General features: G+C 40.2%; 1 protein-coding gene across 4 annotated transcripts in view; it reads right to left on the reverse strand.

Moving 5' to 3' along the window:
- LOC141726828 (nipped-B-like protein) overlaps window positions 1-22497 on the reverse strand; it is a 175785-nt gene extending 153288 nt beyond the window's left edge. For 2 of the 4 annotated variants that reach the window (XM_074531922.1, XM_074531923.1), the window contains exon 1: window positions 21911-22497. The gene's annotated coding sequence lies outside the window, so the exon portion shown is untranslated. The remainder of the gene's footprint in view (window positions 1-21910) is intronic. The other 2 variants (XM_074531924.1, XM_074531925.1) reach the window with 1 other exon arrangement.
- Window positions 22498-23076: the final 579 nt, after the last annotated feature.

The following is a 23076-nucleotide window of genomic DNA, read 5'->3' on the forward strand; positions in this document are numbered from 1 at the left end:
GTTTTCCAAGAGGAGAGTAGAAGGGGCTGGTTTGTTTAGCTAACAAAAAAAAGGAGGGGATGTGGTTGCTATGGCTAGGGCAAAGAAGGTTACAAAGGAAGAATGCTCAAAATACCGAGCAGTTAGGGAAGAAAATTGACAGCTCAAGACATGTTACTTCACACAAAATATCAAAATATCACGCAACAATTAAGGGCTTGACAAGTCAGACAAAAACAAGTTTTGTTGTTTTGGTTTTTCATTCCCAACTCTAACGAGTCATTTATCAATATTTAGAAACTTTTGTATTATCAACTTTGTGCAGTAGCTGCTACCAGTAGTAGTGCAGCATTTCTACCACTAGACTGAAAAAATAAATCTGTCTTGGGGATAGTTTTAATCCCATTCCAGTTTGTTTGTTTTTGTTTTGTGTCCGGAATGGTCACTGCCGCTCCTCCCCTCCCTCCCCGGCTCCGGGAGTATTGTGATGGGTAAGAGGCAACCCGGAATCCTTCGAGGGTTGGGGACCAGGGGCTGCTGCTTCCTTCCCGTGAGGTGACAGTCTCCCCAGCCACGCGGCACGGTGCCTCTGACTGGGTATCCTGTTGCACTGTGGTTTTTGCATGGTTTTTGGTTGTTTTTTTTTTTTTTTTTCACTTTTCCTTCGGCACTGTGATTGGGGCTTGCCAGCTTGCTTCTCTGCTCCTCTGCTTGCTTGGGAGCCCAGAGGCAGCGCGTGCTACGCCGGGAGCCCTCTCCGCCGGGCTGGCCCGACCCCAGGACCAGCCATCGCCGGTGAGCTATCCAAGGGAGCAATCTCCCACCCAGCCCCCCTGTTTTCTGCCTCTGTTTCAAGGCTTTTTGCTATGCTTTAACCCGACACGCTGTGCCCGCCCGGACACCCCGCGGCTTCTGAGTCTTTGCTACACTTTGTTTGCGACCCCGGGTATGCTCGCCTCTTCTGTTCCAGCCTGCTGCTCCGAGGTTTCCTGCTGCAATCCATTCAGCTTCCCGAATGGCACTAAGACCGGCTGCTTCTTGTGAGTTTGCACAGGAAAGCCGCTTGTCTCTCTTTCCCATCAGCTGATCTGCCATTAACAATGAGGAGAGGCGGCTGAGTTCGCGCCACAGCGCCCCCTGCAGCTGCGGAGAAATCATCACACCTGCCCTGCCCCACCGGGAGTCAACAGTGCCCTGCCGGCTGTGACCATAACTACACCAACAGGGAAGTGCTTGACAGCCGAGAAGGCTGTTACTGGGACTTTTTTTTGTTTATTGTTGCTGCCGTTGTTGTTGTTTCTCTTGTTATACATACTAGTAAAGAACTTTTATTCCTTCTCCCATATCTTTGGCTGAAAGCCCCGTAATTTCAAAGTTATAGTAATTTGGTGACAAGGGAGTCATATTTTCCATTCGAAGGGAGGTTTCTGCCTTCCTTGGCAGACACCTGTCCTTTAAACCAGGACACCTTAATATTAGCTGAATTAAGGAAATCAAAAAACTGTTGCATTGAAAAGCTTTTAAACAATGCATCATTGTTGCAGTTCAAAGAGAGAAGAAACCCAATTTACATATATGCAAAGATAGACTTGCATATTCAGTATATACATATACTCTTGCTGCTTTATAAGGAAAAACAGATATTGTAAAAGACATTCCAGGGAGGAGGAAAATACAGTGCACAAAGGAAGTGATACAAAGAACCCCTTTGAGAAAGAGAAACAGCGAAAGGGCAGCAGATATTGAAAATAATGTATTAAAAACTATCATCATAACATAATATACAATTTTTAAAAAGTGAAACCAAGATAGCAAGGACAGTAATATTGAAAAAGTTTGTGCTACAGGTAATAACTACACATTTAAAGCACTACTTCTGTATGTTATCTTCTTCCCTTTTTGTTGTCTATTATAGATATTCTCATTTACTGCAAATTAATATTCCAAAGAAAATTCCAACTGAAATGTTAAATTTTAAATGTTGTTCATTGGTTGGGGTTTTTTAAAGTGCATTGTGGTTTAACCCAGCTAAGCTCCATGAAGCCATACCCTTACTCCCCCTTCTCCAGTGGGATGGGGGAGAGAATCTGAAAAAAAGGTAAAACTCATGGGTTGAGATAAAGCATATTGGGTCTGGCTAAACCGGATTTCAGCTTTTCATTGGTAACTAGAAAGGTGTTGAGAACACACCAGTGTTTTGGCTGCTGCTGAGCAGCACTGGCACAGCATCACGGCTGTCTCTCCAACATCCCCTCCCAGCTCAGATAGAAAAGCTAAGGGAAGGAATAAGGGAGGGCATTCGTTATTCCCCAATGTTTGCCTTCTGGAGCAACCACTATGCGTGCTGAAGCCCTGCTTCCTGGGAAGTGGCTGAACATCACTCACTGATGGGAAGTAGAAAATAAAATATTTTGTATTTTTTTCCCTTTGCTTGCACACAGGACCTTTGCTGTTGCTTTAGTAAACTGCCTTATCTTGACCTACAAGGGTTTTTTTAATATCTTATTTTCTCCCCTTTCTCTTTCCTCTTGGTTGGAATAGATTCTTGTCCCCTCAACAAAAATACCAGTCCTTCCATGGCTTAGCTATGTACATTCACGAGAACATTGGAAAACAAAATAAAGGGAAAGATCTGTTCATGTGCAGTAATACACAGGCTCATTAGTAATAGAAAGATAAGTAACACCTCACGATTCAGAAATTTAGTATTTATATTTCAGAGTTTCATTCCCCATCCTCCAGAGTATTCTTTAACTTCTATCTTTAGATTTAAAAAGTAACTTTGTAGTAGGTTGACCTTGGCTACCTTAGATAACTAACCTAATATATTTCTGAGGAAAAAAAAAAGATAAAATTAGATGGATTAAAATCAAATTTTAAAGAACTGCTAAAATATCAAGCCTCTATAGCTTTCTTTTTATAAAACATTGTATTAAATAGAACATGTTAAAGACAGTTCTGTTTTATGTAGTTTATATTATGAAATCTTTAGTTTGGATGAAACTACTTTAAAAAATTGTTTTAATTTCTTATATGTTGAATAGCATTGTACTGATATAACCACAGCATTATGCTCAAAGTTGATTTCTGCAGCTGCACAAAGTAAACCAGTACAACTAATTTATTAGCTACTTTATAATTTAGGTAAGCAGTGAACTCTCCTTTTAAAACATAAAACATGGTATTATAAATTTAAGAAGCCTTGCCTCAACCAGTTTTAAGCTTCCACATTTTGGAATAAACTACTACTCTTATTAGTTATTACATGAAGCTCTGCTAGTTATCAATTCATAAACTGTCCTTAAAAAAATTTAAAACCCCCACGCTTAAAGAATGAGAGAGGCAGAAAGAGAATGAATTATTTTCCTCTCATTCTCATTCAAATAAGATGCCATGATTGAGTGCATCAGACAGATTTAGGTAGAAGAGGGCAAATTTCTGGTTTCTATACCAGAGCTACAGTTTCATACAATGACAGTACTTTGCTACAAGTTTCCTGAATTAAACACTTATAAAAATACATTTAAAAGTAATAAGGAAGGAGATAGGGTTGCCAAAACATAGTCCAACACTTAAGTTACACAGGAAAAAAAAAAGCATATACAATCACAATATAAAGTATTTTAACACTAATTCAATCTCAGAAAAAGTCAGTATTGGAAGTGAGCAGTAATCAATCACCAATGCAGCTGCCTAAGGTTAAATTAGTAATGCAGGAAACCTGATATGAAGCTAACTTGAACAACCAAAAAGGAGGGCAGCATGTGGGGGGAGGCAGGGAGAAAGGGGGGGGGGGTATTATCAGAAATCAAGAAGACTCATTATTACTGATAAAATCCCATTAAACACATCAGGATTTATAAAACCAGAAAGTTTATGGCATATACAGAATAGTTCCACCTACAATACTGGCTACAAAAAATTAAGTTTGAAAAGAGAGATACAGAAATTCCAGAAACACAAAAAATAAAATTCTGAGTACTAGTGAAATTAATGTTTAGTTCAAAAAGTGATCAGACAACAGAATGAATAATGCTGACAAAGCAAATCAAAAATTAAAAAGCTTGAGATAAAAATTATTTAGCATAACTTCTAAACCAGTATTACATAATGTTTTTTTCCTAAAGCTATTCCAATAGTAGCTGCTCAAATCACTATAGCTACTGTAAGAAAAGAAATTTTAGTGAAAAGTACTGTACTGGACCAAGTGAGAGTTGCTTTTGAATATAAAGCAACCTTTAGAAAAAAAAAATTAGAGCAACCAGCTTCTTCCTCTGTGGCTACTGTCACACTGATTTGGCCTCTGCTGTTCTATTTGATAACAATGACACTGATGTCTCTGCTGCCTATGTGCTAGTAGTGGCAGTAACACCACAGTAAATGGCAAGAGAAGCCACAGTAAAGGTGGTGGAAGCATACAAAAAATGAGGTCTGTGGATTCAAGGAAAGATGTCCCCTAACACAGTAGTGCACCCAGTTTCTACAAGGGTAGACTAACATAATGCATAATTGTGCTTTGTACCTGTAATAACCCTTCCCTGAAGGGGTGAGGAATTGACACAAGCAAACAACAAACAAAACCAAACTAGACTAAGTCATGTGCAGAGAGCAGATACCTATGGGTAGTATGCAGCTTCCCTGACCTATACTACATGAATGTCTAGCAGGAAATGTTTACTTTTCTTGCTGCCTTGGAATCACAAAGGGTGAAAATTCATTAGAACAGTTTCCCAAAAAGAATGAACAGCATTAGCATCTTTTTCTGTTAAAGCCATTTCCTTCTTGTAAGCACAGGAAGCTTTTTGTTTTTAATTTTATTTTCTATAAAAATTAAAAAGCACTTATAAAAAATGTTCTCCACTTTAAAATAGCCTCTCAAATATTTAATTCAGGTGCCTTAGCACTAAGAACTCTTTAAAATGAGGCCATATCACATCCTTCATACACAAATCAGTTAAGCATCAAGAAAATCCTATTCATTAAGGCAACACAACCTGTCTCAAAAATTTGCGGAAAACTAAATTGTATTTACAAAATGTTGTGATGATCAGCAAGTGTACATTATTTCAGGCAAAGAAGAAAATGCAAATCTCAGAATTACTGATTTTCAAGGTAACTGCCCAGTGCATCATTGAAGCTATAAAAAACAAAACAAAACAAAAAAAAAAAAAAAAACAAAAACAAAAAAACACCAAACCAAAAAAACTCACTGTTCTATGGGAAAGTGTATTTCCTGCTATTTCATTAGAGAACTAATGCAAAACAGAATCTGTTTTAGGAGCCTTAATGTTGAGACAGCTCAGTTGTTGCCTTAAGATACTACTAGCTCCTTCTCATTAAAAAAGGGGTTCCAGATCAAGTTTAACTGATAAGGTAGCAAAATCTAAACCAAAAATTGGTATTTTTCAAAAACTTAAGCTATATAAAATACACATTCATTTTGCAGTTATGTTCACCAGTTCTGCAAAAGAAAGCAGCTAAAACTATCAAGGAGAATCCAGTTATTCAGGAAATTTATTACTGCTGCTTTACAGCTTTTTAAACAGTAAGTATCTTCTTTATGAGCCTTTCAACATCAAAGATTCTGACACTACTGAGAGCTACTGAATTATTTTTGTTCTGCAGAAGTGAACATAGAATTAAACTGTAAAATCATAACTTTGCTTTCAAGCAGTCATGATACTAAGCTTAACTGAGAAATTCAAACATAAAGGGGAAAACCTCAAGCTACTTCAGCAGTTCATACATTTATTATTTCCCATCTGTACTACATATTCCTCATGCAACTTCCATTGCAACAAAAAGTATATCTATAATTATACTCTTTTTGGTGAGCACAGCCTTTTCAATGTTTCAAGCAGCAGCTGATATTAGATACAGTCCATTGTATTCAAAAATGTATAGAAAAGCAAGAGCTATGAATAGGGTTTGGTAGGTCAGCTCTGTCAAATGGAAAGCATTTTAGGTTGCAACACACATCTTTGTTAACAAAATAGCGATAGAAAGTAGTAACTTGAGGTTTTTTTTCAAATTCTTGACTGTCATTTGTTAGCTGGTAGTATCATTATCCTTTTCTAAAAGCAACTGTGTACTTAAATTACTTACATTTTAAAGGCTTTTAATTAGGTTGGATCTTAACCAGGCTGAAAACTTAGTCACTAAACACTGGACCAAAATCTATTCAATTCAGGAGTCTTTTTCAACTTTTAATCTTGCCCTTCTGTCTTTGAACATTCTCAGGTGATTCCTAACCTTTATAAAACAAAATTGCCAAGAAATATACCTGTTGATTAAGTAGCCGATTTTGCACAAAACTTGACATCACACCATTTTTGCCTCTTTTTTGGCTTTGAAGAACAATTAAAACACCTCGACACTTCTTTAATGCACACTAAGAAAACCGATGCACAACTATAACATTTCTTTGAAGATCTGCAATAAATGTCAATGGAAAATTCTGTATTTCTGAATATCTCCAATGATGGAAATTCACTGAGACTTTATTTCCCTTTAAATCCAATCAGTATTTCCCTTACTGCACATGGCAACTGTAGCTTCTTTTGTTATGCACCTCAGACAGCTTTGTCTTCATCCTCTGTATAAACACTCATTAGCTAGTTAAAGGCAACATTTCAAGCCCTCTTAGCTTTTTTTTCACCAGGGTAAACAAACCCAGCTACCTCCGATTCTTCCTCTACATTTCATGCTCCAGTCCCCTAACCATCTTGATGTCCCTCTGTCACAGTCCCTCCAGTTTGTCAGCATCCCTTTTTTTTTTTTTTTTTTTTTAATGGATCATGTCATTTATATTCTGGTTTCAGACCATTTTTGTCCTCACAGGCTACAGCATACTTCATTGTTACAATTGTCTTCTTGGCATTTTGATTCCATTTTTTCATATTTTCCCTTCAACCAACTTCCATTTCTACCCCACTACCTTACAGCTTTAAGACTTGGCATAGCTTTTTCCCCATTTGCTGCCACATATCACACGCTGTCTCACAACATGCCACATTCCACCTCCTCCATGCCATCAATAAAGTCAGTTCCCTCTGTGATTAGCCCCCTTCACACTAACAGCCAAAAGCTTTGTTCTGTCTTCTGTATACAAAGTACATTTCCAAGATCTACCACAAGTCCTTTGCATCCTTGTTGGGGTTTAGGAATGGCACTCCAAAACTACAAGCCACTCATGCCCCTGCCCCTCCAGTGAGAGAGACAAAAGGCAGAAATTATGGGTTGAGATAAGAACAAATTACTGGAAAAAGAAATGAGATAAGAAACAAACTGTAACAGAAACAATATTAATAACAAAAGTATACAAAAAGAGGGTGATTTACATCCAAAAAATTCTCACCCAGCCCAAACCCATGAAGTGGGCCCCAAGACAATAAACAAAATGGCAGAGACCCTCTGCACCCATACTTTTTCTCCCAAGCACCAACCACACATCCTTCTTGAAAGTAAGAATTCCTTACTTCTGCCCCCCGGTGATGATCTGAGTGGTACAGAATAACAACCTAGACATGCCTACATGGCTCCAGGCTTTGCCCCCTCACAGCTACTGTGAAAAACTAACTCAGTCCTGGCAGAAAATCAGGACAATCCTCCACCCTGAAATCTCTTGTGAACAATATTCTCTTTGAAAAGCATGGAACACTTGTTGATTGTCATATATAGAAGGTATAACTTGTATACCCTACTTATATAAACTTGTAAACATAACTATACTTACCTACTTCATGTATCCACAAATTATCTCATCTTTCCTGAGGCTGAAAGGTTATTGCAACTTTCGGTTTAAAAGGCTGTTACACAGCTGAAGTAATGAGCTACTCTCTCATTATTTTTGAGAACTGCTAAATTCAGGAATTGATTTTATTATTTTCTTGATGAATTGCTGAATGAGTTTTAATTTAGCTTGGTACAAGAACTGTGGTCATCAAGATTTTTTCTATCCATATATTGTCAATATTGTAGCTTAGGGCTGCTCTTCATGCTACTGTGCATCAGATAAGCTAAGGTAACTGTATGTGACTTCCTTGAAGCTTTGCAACTGAAAAACAGTACAAGTAAAAATATACCTCTGTCAATATTCAAAACTATTATGCTATCACACATTGACAATGGAAGTTTAGCGCTAGAAAACATCTGCTTTATACATCAGCAAGCTTTCCATTTCATTTACTTTATGCTGCCCCCCTCGAGGAAGCTGTGGACTGGATGAGGCCTCCCCTCAGTCTCTTCCAGGCTGAACAAACCAAGTGACCTCAGCTGTGACTTGTAAACCTTGCCCTCAAGGCCCTTCACCATCTTGGTCGCCCTCCTTTGAATGCTCTCTAATGGCTTTATATCTTTTTTATATTGTGGCACCCAGAACTGCCCCCAGGACTTGAGGTGAGGCCACCTTAATGCAGAGCATAGTGGGACAATCCCCTCCCTTGACCTGCTGGTGATGCTGTGCCTGATGCACCCCAGGACACGGTTGGCCCTCCTGGCTGCCAGGGAACACTACTGACTCATATTCAACTTGTCATTGACCAGAACTCCCAGGTCCTTTTTCATGGTGCTGCTCTCCAGCCTCTTGTTACCCAGTCTGTCCATACATCCGGGGTTGCCCCATCCCAGGTGCAGAATCCAGCACTTGCCCTTGTTAAACTTCATATGGTTGGTGGTTGTCCAGCCCTCTAGACTATCTAGATTGCTCTGTAAGGCCTCTCTACCCTCAAGGGAGTGAACATCTCCTCCTAGTTTAGTATCAATGGAAAGCTTGACATACATTCAACTCCTGCATCCAGATAATTTATAAAAACATTAAAGAGCACTGGCCCTGAAATATGTATTTCATATTGTAAGTTTGGATTTCATAAGAGACACGAGAATCTGAATCACCTCACTGTTATTTTAATTTAGGTCATTCACAACATAAATTAATTGAAATTTTCTAATATATTGTGTACATAAACAGAAAAGTGGGAGCAAAAGTTGTATGATCAGTTGACAAAAGTTAGTCCCAAGACTTTCTCTAAATTAATGCATCAGGAAATAGGAAGAGCAAACAGAAAGTAATATAAAAAACAAATGCAGGACAACCTGAGAGTCAGAGATGCTGAGTGAAAGTAATAGCACTACAAGTGCTGACATAAAGCACAGGAAAAATTTGAAGTAACAGCTGAACTGTTTGAGTGGCTTACTGACACTGAAACCTATGGTTTTCACATCACTCTGATTTGTTATTCATTTTAATGAGAAAGGATAATATAGTAAATAAATAGGAGGGTTAGAAGGAGATGGCCTAATCTTATTATGAAAGGGGGCACTCAAAAGAAATCTATATATTAAATTTCTCATGCAAGTAAGGGTTGGATTGAGAAACAGGAAATAGCACCAATCATTTCTTTATCTCCCTTTGCTGCTTCCTGTTCATTTGCAACTGCTAAAGCAAGGACAAATATGCCTCCTTTCCTACTACTGTTGCTACTGCCAACTGTTCAAAAACAGTATTTTGGAAAAAACTTTCCTCAAATTCACATATTCTGTCTTACTGTTTTCCTTTTCTCTCAGTTCTATTCATTGGCCAGGTTACTTTCTATACTGCCCCCACTGCTTCATGCAAAGATCAAGAAAAAACTAGTATTGATCCTGCTCCTTCTGCTCTCTCAGGACAAGAGGGCAACATTCTGGTTTACTCAACATAAGTATTAGTAGAAACAGTGGTGACTAAGTGATGAAATCTTTGAGAGCACAGATGTGCTAAACTCTACTGTCTAGCCTGCTAGTATTTCCAAATTCTTATATATTATACAGTAATAATTTAAACTTGAGATGTATACCTGATTTCAGATATACATGGGCAAATAGCTACAAAGAAAAAAAAGAAGGGGGGAAAAAAAGACAGGGAAAAATCACGGGAACTTGATAGTCAATGATGAAAATTATTCACTTATGAAAGGCATCTCATCTCCAAGTACTATAGAGACTATTTGGTGATCTAAAGTAGATTTTTTTTTGTTTCATCTGTTGCTACCATCTTATCAAGAGTTGGTCTACATGGGAAAATTGGTCACTTCAAACACTCACATCCAAATTTTCAGTCCACTGATAAAAACCCTACTGGTCCCATGTACCAGACAAAAGCCTGTGGATCCCATGGGACAGAGAGAGAGAAACGGCAAGCGTTTCTCAGAGAGGCTTGTGAGAAGTTTTAGGGAACTGGAAAGATGTGATAACTTGTTGACTATAAACAATTTTCAGGTTGTGTTTTTCTACTTTATTTTTCTGTTCCTCTCTAGGACAGTACGTGAGAAAGATGCTTCTGTTAGTTAGCCAATAGAATAGAATCTATCGTATCACTCTATAAAAACCGCACGGTTCTTCTGAATAAAGCCTTCTTTGCCTTTTCTACGATTCTGCCTCTCGCCTGTTCCTGCCCCGACCTCGGCGCAAGAGTGACAAAAGCCTTCAGCTATTATAGCCCAATCCTAGGGATACTCATACCTCTAGCAGGATAATTTTATAATGACAAGCATCAATATGCCAAAAATCACATGCAACAACAATGTAAAATAAGCTGAATTTTAAATAAGACCACAATTTTAAATAAATCCATATACAATATCCACTTTACAATAAAGATATATAGTTAATATAACATCCACTAATCAAACTGACTTAAGAATTTCTAACACGTTGTGCAGTCCACAAAACCTTACCTTACACCTTCTGCAATACAGTAGCATAACACTGGCAAGCTCTGGCTTTTTTCCCTGGTACTACTGCAGGAAAAAAAACCATCTAAGACTTAAACAAGTTACTAATATTTCTATTTTTATACTGTATACAAAACACCCCTGTTGGTCTCTGGAGAACCAAACTCCAGCTGATGTTTCACTTGCCATCAAACCCATACCAGTTACCAGTTCATTGAAAGTTTTGGTCTACTGAATACACTGACTGGGAAAAAAAAAAAAAAAACAACCTCACTACCTGACCTCTAAAATATCTGTATATATGTAGATGGTTAACCCATTATCTAACACTGTGTAGACAGCACTCATGAATACACAGCATACTTCCAATTGAATCCTCACTGTCCAATGAAAATGGATCATTTTGTACAGGCTCCTATTTCAGATATTAAGGGCAAGCTCTTCTCTAACTTGAATTCTATTTAGCGAACATCCTGACCTCCTAATTCAAATTATGCATACATGCCTTCAAAGTAGTAAGGGCCTCTGGGTGAAACTTGAGGAATACTTGGGCAATGCCTCCTACACTTTCAGGTAATCCTCTTCAAAAAGCTTAATGACCCAAGATTATTTATGACTCATGAATAACATCATTAGTAAATACTAGAAAATCAGTAGCACTTCTATGAAGAGGGCCAGGCTTCAGTAGCAGTACTTCTCAGAAATATTTATGGGTCTTGCAGATTGTTCACTGGCCTGTCAGGGAATAGAGAGTTATCTGGGTTTTAGAAGGTAATAGGCAAAGATGCTCAATCAATATAAAATGTAGACAGGGAGAAACACTTGTCCATTAAACTGCAGTAGTTGTTTCCAGCTTTTAGCAAAATGCTTGAATTCTGTGAACAAGGAATAAGGTTCGTACAACGACAGCATCCTTAAACCTCTTTTTCCTTTCCATCTTTTTTTTAAATTACCTTTACAAAATTCAACGTATGATCAAATTTCTGAAGAACAAACATTTAAAAATTCTATCATTTCTGATGTGGTTTGGTTTTCCTGATTTTCTTCCACACAATTACAAAGGGATAATTTTTGAACATAACATAGCAATCTGAAAGTTGCAATACAGAAATATGAAAAAAAATTCTAATTCTTATAACTAGAAAAAAGCTGTAGAAGACATGACATTGCCACGTCAATAAGGATAGTAAAAGGGGGTGTCCTGGTTCAGGGCAAATTTGGGAGAGAACCCCCAGAGGGGCTCTTCTAGAAAAGCAGATTCAATTGGCCCCTCCCCCAACCAAGAGAAAATACCTCCTTGGAGAAAAGTGGAAAAAACTGTTTATTAAACAATAAAACCTCTTGCTGCTCCAAAAGAGATGACAAACTCAGAAAAGTCCCCTCCCCAGGTTGCAGCTGGGCTCACTCAGTCTCTTATCAGTCCCTCCGGTGCTGGAAATGTCGCAGCCCAGGCCTGGCCTGGTGGGCCACAGGTGTGAGCTGCCGGTGCTCTTCTGGGTGTTCAGTCCAGAGCAGGTTTAAACAGGACAACAGAAAAGGGAAAAAAAAACCCACAGTCCAGAGAACTTCTCTGCCTCAGCTAGCTAAACTAACTAAAAGCAAAGGAGAGCTCTGTCCCGCAGTCTGTCCATCCGCAGACAACACAGTCCAGGAGCAGGAATGTGGAGGAGTGAGTGCGGTGTCTGAAAACAAACTGCGCGTTTCTTCTCTCCCCCCTTCACATTCTGGAACAAGTCTTAAAAGTGCAAAACTTATTATTCAGCATAAACAGAACAGCTGATTGGGGATAAAAGCATCATATAGTCAACCCAGGACAGGGGGTATTGTACATGAAAGGTGACTCCGACAAAGGGGAGAAAGATTGATGCATCTGACTCCATCATCAGAAGGCTAATTAATTACTTTATTATACTATACTATGTACATTGTATCTAAACTGCATCTGCCATGCACTCACTTGCTCACAACTGCACAGAACTGCACTCATCTCAGATTCTCTCATGACTGTCCCGTGACAGTCCGACATACACACACTTCTTGGCCCTGATAGGCCAAGGGAACAAAACATCCTCACTTTGGGTAAACAATCTCCATATTGCATCCTACTTTAGCACAACACAGGCACAGCAAGCGAGATAAGAATTGTGCTTTCCTTCTTCTCTGCTTGTCTCACAGCTTCTCTCTGTTCAGAGGGCATGTGAATACTACAAGGGGGGAACCAAACAATGACAGGAAAAGCCAAAGAAATATGCAATAAATTATTATACATTTGTAACAGAAAATTTAATGTGCCTAGGTTGTCTATTTATATTCCTATATTTTTTCTTAAAAGAATTTTTACTCACATTCTCTGTCTAAAATCATCAAAGTTGTAAGCAACACTAGGAGCAGAAGTAAGAAAAAGCTATTTCAAGTAAATAATTTGTTCCTAGATTTGCTACTCCCCCTAAATAGCTAAGTGATTTCACATTTAATAAATGATAGAGCAATCAAAATTAAATGATTACACCATGCCTTAAATGACAGCAGGCTGTCCACACCACTAAAATTAAAATTACCATATGGTTCTGCCCCACTGGACCTGCTGTTTGTGAACAGAGAAGGGCTGGTGTGGGATGTGATAACTGGAGGCCATCTTGGGCACAGTGATAATGAAATGATAATTTTCTGTTCTCAGAGAAGTAAGCAGGGGGATCAGCAAAACCGCCACCTTGGACTTGCAGAGTGCAGACTGGCCTGTTTGGGAGCCTGGTTGAGAGAGTCACTTGGGAGGCAGTCCTGAAGGGCAAAGGGCTCCAGGAAAGCTGGATGTGCTTTAAAAAAGAAATCTGAAGGGAGCAGGCTGTCCCCATGTGCCAAAAGACAAGCCAGCAGGGAAGACTGGCCTGGCTGAACAGAGAGCTTTGAATAGAATTCAGAGAGAACAAGAGAGTGCATCACCTCTGGAAAAAGAGGCAGGCAGCTCAGTAGGACTACAAGGATGTTGTGAGGTCATGCAGGGAGAAAATTTGAAGAGCCAAAGCCCAGCTAGAACTTCATCTGCCTACGGCTGTAAAAGACAACAAAAAGTGGTTCTACAGATACATCAGCAACAAAAGGAGGGCCAAGGAGAATCTCCATCCTGTATTTGATGTGGAGGTAAACAGTGACAAATAATGAGGAAAAGGCTTGGTATGCTACTTAGACCCCCTCACGTCTATGGGGTTGGATAGGATCCAGCCAGGGCTACTAAGGGAGCTGGCAGAAGAGGTCACCAAGACACTGTCCATCATTTACCAGCAGTCCTAGCCAACTGAGGAGGTCCCAGGTGACTGGAGGTACCAATTTGACAGCCATAAACAAGAAGGGCCGGAAGGAGGATCCGGGGAGCTACAGGCCTGTCAGCCTGACCTCAGTACCTGGGAAGGTTATGGAATAGATCATTTTGAGTGTGATCACGTGGCATGTGCAGGACAAAGGACAACCAGGGGATCAGGCCCAGCCAGAAGGGGTTTAGGAAAGGCAGGTCCTGCTTGACCAACCTGATCTCCTTTTATGACCAGATGACCCACCTAGTGTGTGAGGGAAAGGCTGTGTGTGTGACTACCTGCACTTCAGTAAAGTTTTTGATGCTGTCTCCCATAGAATTTTCCTGGAAAAGCTGGCAGCCCATGGGTTGGACAGGTGCTCTCTTCACTGGGCTAGGAACTGTCAGGATGGTCAGGCCCAGAGAGTGGTGGAGAATGGAGCTACATCCAGTTGCCAGCCAGTCACCAGTGGAGTTCCCCAAAGCTCAGTATGGGGGCCAGCCCTTTTTAATATCTTCATTGATGACCTGGACAAGGGGATCAAGTGCAACCTCAGCAAGTTTACAGAGGGCACCAAGTTGGGGTGGAGTGTTGATCTGCTGGACGGCAGGAAGGCTCTGCAGAGGGATCTGGACAGGCTGGAGCAATGGGACAAGGCCAATTGTATGAGGTTCGACAAGGCCAAGTGCCAGGTCCCGCATTTGAGTCACACAACCCCCTGAAACACTACAGGCTTGGGAAATAGTGGCTGGAAAGCTGCCCACAGGAAAAGGACCTGGGGGTGCTGAGCAACAGCAGCTGAACATGAGCCAGTGTGTGCCTAGGTAGGCAAGAAGGCCAATGGCATCCTGGCTTGGATCAGAAATGGTGTGAGCAGCAGGACCAGGGCAGTGATTGTCCCTCTGTATTCAGCACTGGTGAGGCCACACCTCAAATGCTGTGTCCAGTTCTGGGCCCCTCACTGCAAGAAAGACATTGTGGTGCTGGAGCAAGTCCAGAGAAGGGCAATGGAGCTGGGTCTGGAGCACAAGAAGTGGCTGAGGGAGCTGGGGGTGTTTAGCCTGGAGAACAGGATGCTCAGGGGGGACCTTACTCTCTACAACTCCCTGAAAGGAGGGTGGAGCCAGGTGGGGGTGAGGCTCTTCTCCCAGGGAACAAGCAATAGGACAAGAGGAAATGGCCTCAAGTTGGTCTAGCGAAGATTTAGATTGGATATTTGCAAAAATTTCTTCACAGAAAGTGTTGTCAAGCCCTGGAAAAGTCTCCCCAGGGCAGTGGTAGAGTCACCATTCCTGGAGGCATTTAAAAGACATGTAGATGTGGATCTTGAGGACATTGTTTAGTGGTGGACCTGGCAGTGATGGGTTAATGGTTGGACTTGATGATCTTAGAGGCCTTTTATAACCTAAATGATACCATGATTCTGCCCCTCTATTCCACTCATAAGACTGCACCTGGAATACTGCTTCCAGTCTGGCACCCCAAACATAAGGACCTAGACCTGTTGGAGTGACTCCAGAGGAGGGCCATGAAGATTCTCAGAGGGCTGGAGCACATCTCCTATTAAGACAGGCTGAGAGAGCTAAGGCTGTTCAGCCTGGAGAAGAGAAGGCTCTGGGGAGACCTTAGAGCACCTTCCAGTACCTGAAGGGAGCCTTCAAGAAAGCTGGGAAGGGACTATTTACAAGGGGATGGAGTGACAGGTCAAGGGGGAATGGCTTCAAACTGAAAGAGGTTTAGATGGGATATTGGGAAGAAATTCTTCATTATTGGAGTGGCGATACACTGGCACAGGTTGCCCAGAGAAGCTGTGGCTGCCCCATCCCTGGAAGTGTTCAAGGCCAGGTTGGATGGGGCTTGGAGCAACCTGGTCTAGTGGAAGGTGTCCCTGCCCCTGGCAGGGGGATTGGGATGAGATGGTCCTGAAGGTCCCTTCCAACCCAAACCATTCTATGATGCTATGAAAGTTTAGTACAATAGAACAGATTGCTAGGAATTGCTTATAACTGCAAAATTTTCATAGAATATACTGAAGTTTTTCTATATTACAGATTATGCCTCAATAACAGTTTTTAAGGAACCTGCCAGGAATAACAAATCATCACTGGGAGTAGTAGTAGAAAAAAAAAGAATCATTTCCTTTTATTAAAAAAAAAGCAAAACCACACCTAGCATGTATTGTAGTAAAAAAAAAAACAAACACCAAACAAACAAAAAACCCAACAGTCTCAGTTTGAACTAGGAGTTTAACAGACAAATCATCAGGCAGATTTTTAATTTTCTCTTCAGGAAAAAAAATTAAAAATCAAACTGATTTTAGATCTGCACAAGGCACTGTCCATGAGTTCTCACCACAGTCTTATTAGTCTTATCAAAATTTTCCCAGCTTATATAGACTGCAAAAAGCATGTTTCAGCATATTTTTTCTACACATGCAAAGGTAGTTACTGTATGCTGCATTCAATGAGTGATCTCTAAATTTTCCCCCAGCCTAGTTCTGGCCAAGGACTGGGGAAGCCTGGAGCCATGTGGGCGTGTCTAGGTTGTTATTTTATACCATGCACATCATTGCTAGGGGGCAGAAGTAAAGGATTCTTACTTCTAAGAAGGGGGCGTGACTTCAGGGAAAGAAAAAGGTTGCGCAGCAGGTCTGTAGCCCTTCTCTTCCTTTTCCAAGGGAAGCAAGCAGTGAATGGAGCGGTGGGGTAACGCTGGTCCTGACCAGAGGGTTTGTCAGCCACTGTTTTTCATTGTTTCAGGCTTGGGGGAAAAACATGCGTGCGGAAGGTCTGGGGGCAATTTTGTTCTTTGTCTTGGGGGCGTGTCGTGCCGGGTCACCTCAGGCTTGGTAAGCATTTTTTGGATGTAAATCACCCTCTTTTTGTATACTTTTGTTATTAATATTGATGCTGTCACTGTTCATTTTTCTTATTTCATTGCTGTTTCCAGTAAATTGTCCTTAACTCAGAATTTCTGCCTTTCATCTCTCTCACCCAAAGGGGTGAAGGGAGGGGAGCAGCTTCGTGGGGCCTAGTTTCCAGCTGGGCTTAAAGCACAACACCTCCTATTATTAATATCCAGAAAGCATATCTAGAGAAAAAGAGGAAGCAGCATAATTAAATGGAAAATAACGTACAAGACAGTGGAACAGTCTCTATCAAAACCTAAGATCTGAAAATAGAATTTTAAAAACTCATTACCTAATCTTTTCTGAGTGCCTAGTCAACACAGAGGAGAGATTGCTAGCTCAAACATGAGAGATAGTGCAACCCTTATCACAGATGTGTTTACATTCAAGAAGTTTGATAAATTACATTATTTTTAAAAAGATAGAAAAAAAATCGGAACTATAAAACCAAGCACTAAAGTATTAGGAAATGTGAAAATTATGGTTACTTACACCTACAATTCAGTCCCTTGTGCATTATAATAGTCATTCATTCAATAGTCATATATTGTTTTTGTTATTTACAGGATCCCTGCCTCATATATAGCAGAACATATATATCATTAAACAAATCAGAGTTACACAAAAAAGGAGATGCTTTCTTTGGGACATTAGATTTTTTTACTAAGGAAATTGAATCAAATGGTTAATAGATCAAATAAATTTTTAAAAAAATTCTATCCAAGAGAACTTTTGCTGGAAACTGACAATTTGTAAAAAAAAAACTCTTCTTAAAAAAACCTAATTTTCTATCACAAGGAAAAAAATAATTTCAAATCCTACCCGTTCCATAATATACCCACAGGCTCTGGGTCATGCTTGGAGCACATGCTTAGAACATAAAAAGATGGTAGAAGAAAAGCTCAACAACTTCTCTGTCTGATACAGATTAGACATTTGAACCTGAACTTCCTATGTCCCAAAAGCAATGTTTTGGTTAGGAACATGCTTACTAGACTTGGGAACAGTCTTGCTTTTCTAACAGAGCCATACAACAGCTGGACAACAAATTGACATTAGAATGAAATGGTCTGACCACCAGGCTGCAGAGGTTTCCATTCAACCAGTTTACACCAACTGCAACAATTATTTGTTTAAGAGGGAGAGTTCTTTTCCTTACAGCCAATAACCAATGCTTAGGATTCTCTCCAGGGTTGCTAGTTCCTGCTGGAAATTAATTGCTTTCAATATTGCAGACACACCATTTTAATTACTTGTGAGATTTGGGTCACTATCTAGTTCTTGTCTCTGTTCTTACTGATAAACTTTAAGAGATTTTGGTTTCTTCACAATATGGAAGATTATTTCTTTTTTAATTTTTCAGGACAGAAAATTTATTCTTGTCCAGCTCTTGGCATGATCAAGACAGCTGAAACTGAATAGATGTTTTAAGGCCATTGGCAAAACTCCATTCTCTATTTCTTAGGAATCCACCATGAGAAACAATGAGCTTGATATTTTGAAATGCAGGGCATTCACAACCACTAAGTCAAAGAAAACAGTGCTATGAACTTCCTAAGTGCTGTAAAGTAACTCTACAAATCTCAATAATAAAGCATATCAAATTGAAAATTGCTTATAAATCTTGTGTTAACTTGCTATTCGACTCAGTTACAGTCTTCCATCTGTAAAATGAAAATATTTAACAGATGTGCAAAAAAAACCTCCAATGTTTGTAAAGTACAGATATGTATTCTGAGATCATTCCTACAAATTCATAGATTGAAACACTTCAGTATTCATTAACTATTTGGATGGCATACAGCAGGTAAAGCAGTAGGCTGCACAATTACGAAGAAAAACAAATATATCAAGTGGGTTATAACAGTATACCAGTCAGCTATGATTTCCCATGCACTGTATGAAGCACTGAACTGGGACCAGAAGGGTAAGGGGGAAATACAGTAATGTAGTTAAAAGCCCAGTGTACGGGGAAGAGAGCTGGATTAAGTTTGTTTCTGCAATTTTAGTCTGCTGTTCCCTTATCAGAGTCCCTGACTGCAGCCCAGCATTTTTTAACTGCTCCTGTAAAATGCATTTCCTGTCTACACATACACACGCCTTAAGGAAATAAAGTGCTTCAAATCAAGACAGAGAAATAATCTGAAAAAGAAAATATCTAACCATTTAAAGAATTTTGAGATCTCCAATTGGAAAAACACTTAGAACCAACTGATACACATACTAAAAGCAATACAAATTTTTTCTATAATTTTTCCCAACTTAGAGAGTTTAATATGAAAAAAAGTTTTTCAATGTTTACTTTTTTAGTTATTTAGGGGTATAATTTTGCTTCCCTAAAGCTGTTCTGTTTCTCCGAAATCAAAATGTTAAAAAATTATTTTAAAAAATAAGTATAAAAACAGCTTTAAAAGAAAGTTTTAAAGAAGTAAAGAAATAAAATCTGTACACAAGAAACGTTCAAACTGTACACGGTAGTCAAAGGCCTAAAATAAAAATAACAAGAAGAAAATATTTTCCTTTTTCAATTGAAATAATTGCTACAACTAACACCTCGGGAATAATTAATTTCGTATTTCCATAACATAAATAAAATAACTACATCGTCCTGAAGCAGTTTGCTTTTGTGATAAAAGAGTAGACCATAAACTACTAACACTAGGGCAAAAGGAATATGAAAGTGATGGTTCGTGTTTCGCATACACACTCTTTAAATGTGCTAAAAATACTATCTAGACAAAAAATAAGTCATGTTATAAACATTTCCACATTAAGTATTTCTGCATGCTAAATATATTTTTATGACCAAAAAAATTACAGCTGTGATGGTGCAACTAATTGAGGATTAACCACACATGACTCAGAACAAATAAAACAAACAAAAAACCTCATTACAAATAGCCATCATCTTAAGTTTCCTTCTATAAATACACCTATTTTTCATATCAGAAAAGTGCATGCTTTCTGATTTAAGAAAAAAAGAGCACATCATAAACACAACCCAGGCAAGATAGACTTGACAGGAACTACATAACTACAGTAGCTTATTTCCTTCTCTTACATATATTTAAAGCAAACCTCCTTAAATAAGTCAGAAAAGTTCAAACAATGGCTTAGCTAACCCATTTTTATTATAATGAAGGGTGGACAAAAAAACAAATGAGCTCATGTCCCTTCTTGATGATGAAACTACCCAAGAACTAAAACTACTTTCTGTCCTGTAAAGCAGTTACACTCGGCCTCTATGCATACCACGGACCTAAAGAAAACAGCAATGCTACTACACACAGAGATAGAGGCAGTTAGACACAACTAATGGCTCCCTCTGCAATTAACAAAGTTTAAAATTAAAAAGCTGCTTTTTCAAAATGTAAATGGTTCCCCTCCACACACATAGGCCTGAGGCCCTGTTGCAAACAGTGTTCAACAGGACCAGGCAGCACAAAGGGAGGGAGGGAGGAATTGGGGATCAGCAGGATCTTCAGGCTTTTTAAAATTCAAACCGCTCTCTGACCAATCCAAATCATGGACACACTACTAAGTACTACATGGATTTACAGCATTAAAAACACACCTTCTACATGACAGCTATATTAACTTCACCCTTTTAAACAAGTATATGGGTACTCAAAGACACGATAGCAGAGTTTATAAGACTCTAAACACAATATACCAGAAATTCATTACCACTTACTATTACAAGACCTGTCTAAACTACAAAAATTACTGAAAAATAGACAAAATCTGTAATGTCGATACTTGTTTGCCATTTACAAATTTTTTTTCTGTATGAAACTTGGTATCTTAAAATTTCCCTCAATTATGTAATTTCTGTATGAATATTTCTATTAGTTCATAGGGTGTTTATTTTAAATCTACCTCAACTTTTAATAACACTGTGAACTCTACCACACAGTAATTCCAAGATTTACCTTTCTCTAAATTAGCTACCATTTATGAATAAAGAGCTGACATTTAATCAATCGTCATTTACAAAACACATTTGACCTGCTAAAATTACAACTAATTACATACTTAAACATCATGGACAAAAACAGCCAATAATAACCTCAGGATGCCAAAGGAATATGGCCTGATAAGAAATTATGACACTTTTTAAACGTTCTTCACTTTTCACTTAATTAAATTTACTATTGATTCTCAAATACTTAGGCTAAGATCTCATCTTCACCGTGACCCCTGAAACGCCATAAACATAGCACTCTACACATGACCCCTCTCCCATTTTCTGTTTGTTAAGAGTATAAAATAGTATTTCATCTGCATTTAATACATATTCCTGTAATGTATACAGCATATGCACATGGAGATTGTGTGGAGTACCAGACACAATATACTTGTCTACCTGTATTTTCTAGGTCTGCGGGCATCCGTGTTGTGTCAATCATGTCACAAGCGCTAGCTTTATGCTATAAATAGTCAGTGATTAACACACTAATCAATTGCTATATTATATAGAAATGAAACCTCTACATTATAAATCCACGTGCCTTCGAAGTTTTAAATGTTCAGGACAGAGTTGGCTAAAAAGAGAAAGTAATAGCGAAGAGAACTGGTATTTTTGTTCTTGGGTATTTACATTCTCTCTTTCCCTACTCCTCCAATTACTTTGTCCCCGACTTCAGAAGTTGTAAATATGGCAAAGGATCAGTGCACATTTGCGGGTAATTGTATTGTTTCTTCCTCCTGCTCCTCTCCAGATTGAGGCCTATTACTGAGAAACCGCTTCGTCTTTCTAATCCCCGAACTGGAGTAAATGCGCTGGCCGACGGGCCTGCGCCCTCCGCCGGGCCTGGGCCTCGCGGTAGCCCGGAAAGAACTAATCTCCTCCCCCAGACCCGACCGAGCAGGAAGGGGGGCTGGTAAATAAACACCTACGGTCACCACTTACTCCCCTCTATCCCAGATAGCAGGTAATCCCCTTTGCTCCCGGCAGTGCTGGGCCGGAAGGCCCGGCCCGCTACTAGAGAAGGCAGAGAGAAGAAGGGGAGATGAATGGGGATTACCTGAGCAAATCGGCGTCCGAATCCGACGAGAATCCGAGAGAGGGGGAGAGAAATCCGCCCCCTCCCTCCTCAGAGGAGCTGTCGCCGCTGCTAGGCCGCGGCCACCACCACCGCGGAGCAGGAGGAGGATGGGAGATAATATAACAACAATAATCCGGGCCGGGAGGGGGGCTGTCTCCTCTTCCGTCTCCTCCTCAGTGCAGCGAACATGTAGAGCCAGGGGGTGAGCGGCCAAGACAAATCCCTTTTTCCCCGAGCCTGCTTCACAACATCAACACGGGCCGAACCAAACCGGTTCCGAGACACCTTCCAAGCCGCGGGGTAGGGGTGGGGGAGGGGAGGGCAGGGCAGCTTCCAAGGGGCCGCTGCTCCCTCTGTACATGCAAGTGCAGAAGAATGGAGGAGGGGACGGCCTGAGCGGAGTAGGCCGTGAGTCGGTACCGGTGGGGTGGGGTGGGGGGGGGGGAGGGGAGGGGAGGGGCGGGAAGAGGAAGAAGAAGAGAAGGAGAGGGGGAAAGAAAAGGAAAGGATCCCGTGTGTCTCTTGCTCCCTCTCAGAACAAAATGCCGACCGGAAGTGCAGCTTCAGGAATTACTCCCTCCACCGGCGCCAAACACCAACAACTTCCTCTTTCTTACTGACTCAACTAGCGTCGCTTCCGCCGCCGTTACTGCGCTGCTCCCTGCCGCTCCCTTCGTAGCTCTGCTACAGCTGGAGTGATTTCCTCCGCCTTGCCTCGCCCAGCAGTAGCGGGCACAATTGAGTCTCCGCTGCGTGACTCTCTCCCCTTCCCCACCCCTTCAACTACTGCCTCAGTTTCTTTCTTCTCTCCCCTTCTGGTGAAGAAGACCGGAGTTTATGCTTAAGCTCGCGCTGAAAGGAAGGCAGCTAGTGATTTGTGATTAATTGACCGTTGAAAAGAACACGTTTTGAGTTTTATTTTTGCCTTCCTTAAGGATGATAGGAAGGAGGACTGCAAAATAACACCTCCTAGGAGGCGGGCTTAAAAAGGCGTCTTAGGATGAACTCACAAAGGTGCCAGTCCCGTCCTCCTTTAGCTCCCTGCCCCTGTGGATGAGATGTGTCAGATCTGAGACGCTTCCTGGAGTTACTGTTACCGCTCGTGTTCATCTGTGTGGGTGTAAATAGGCCGCATCGCAGGAACT

This window comes from Zonotrichia albicollis, chromosome W, assembly GCF_047830755.1.
Source record: "Zonotrichia albicollis isolate bZonAlb1 chromosome W, bZonAlb1.hap1, whole genome shotgun sequence".
NCBI lineage: Eukaryota > Metazoa > Chordata > Aves > Passeriformes > Passerellidae > Zonotrichia > Zonotrichia albicollis.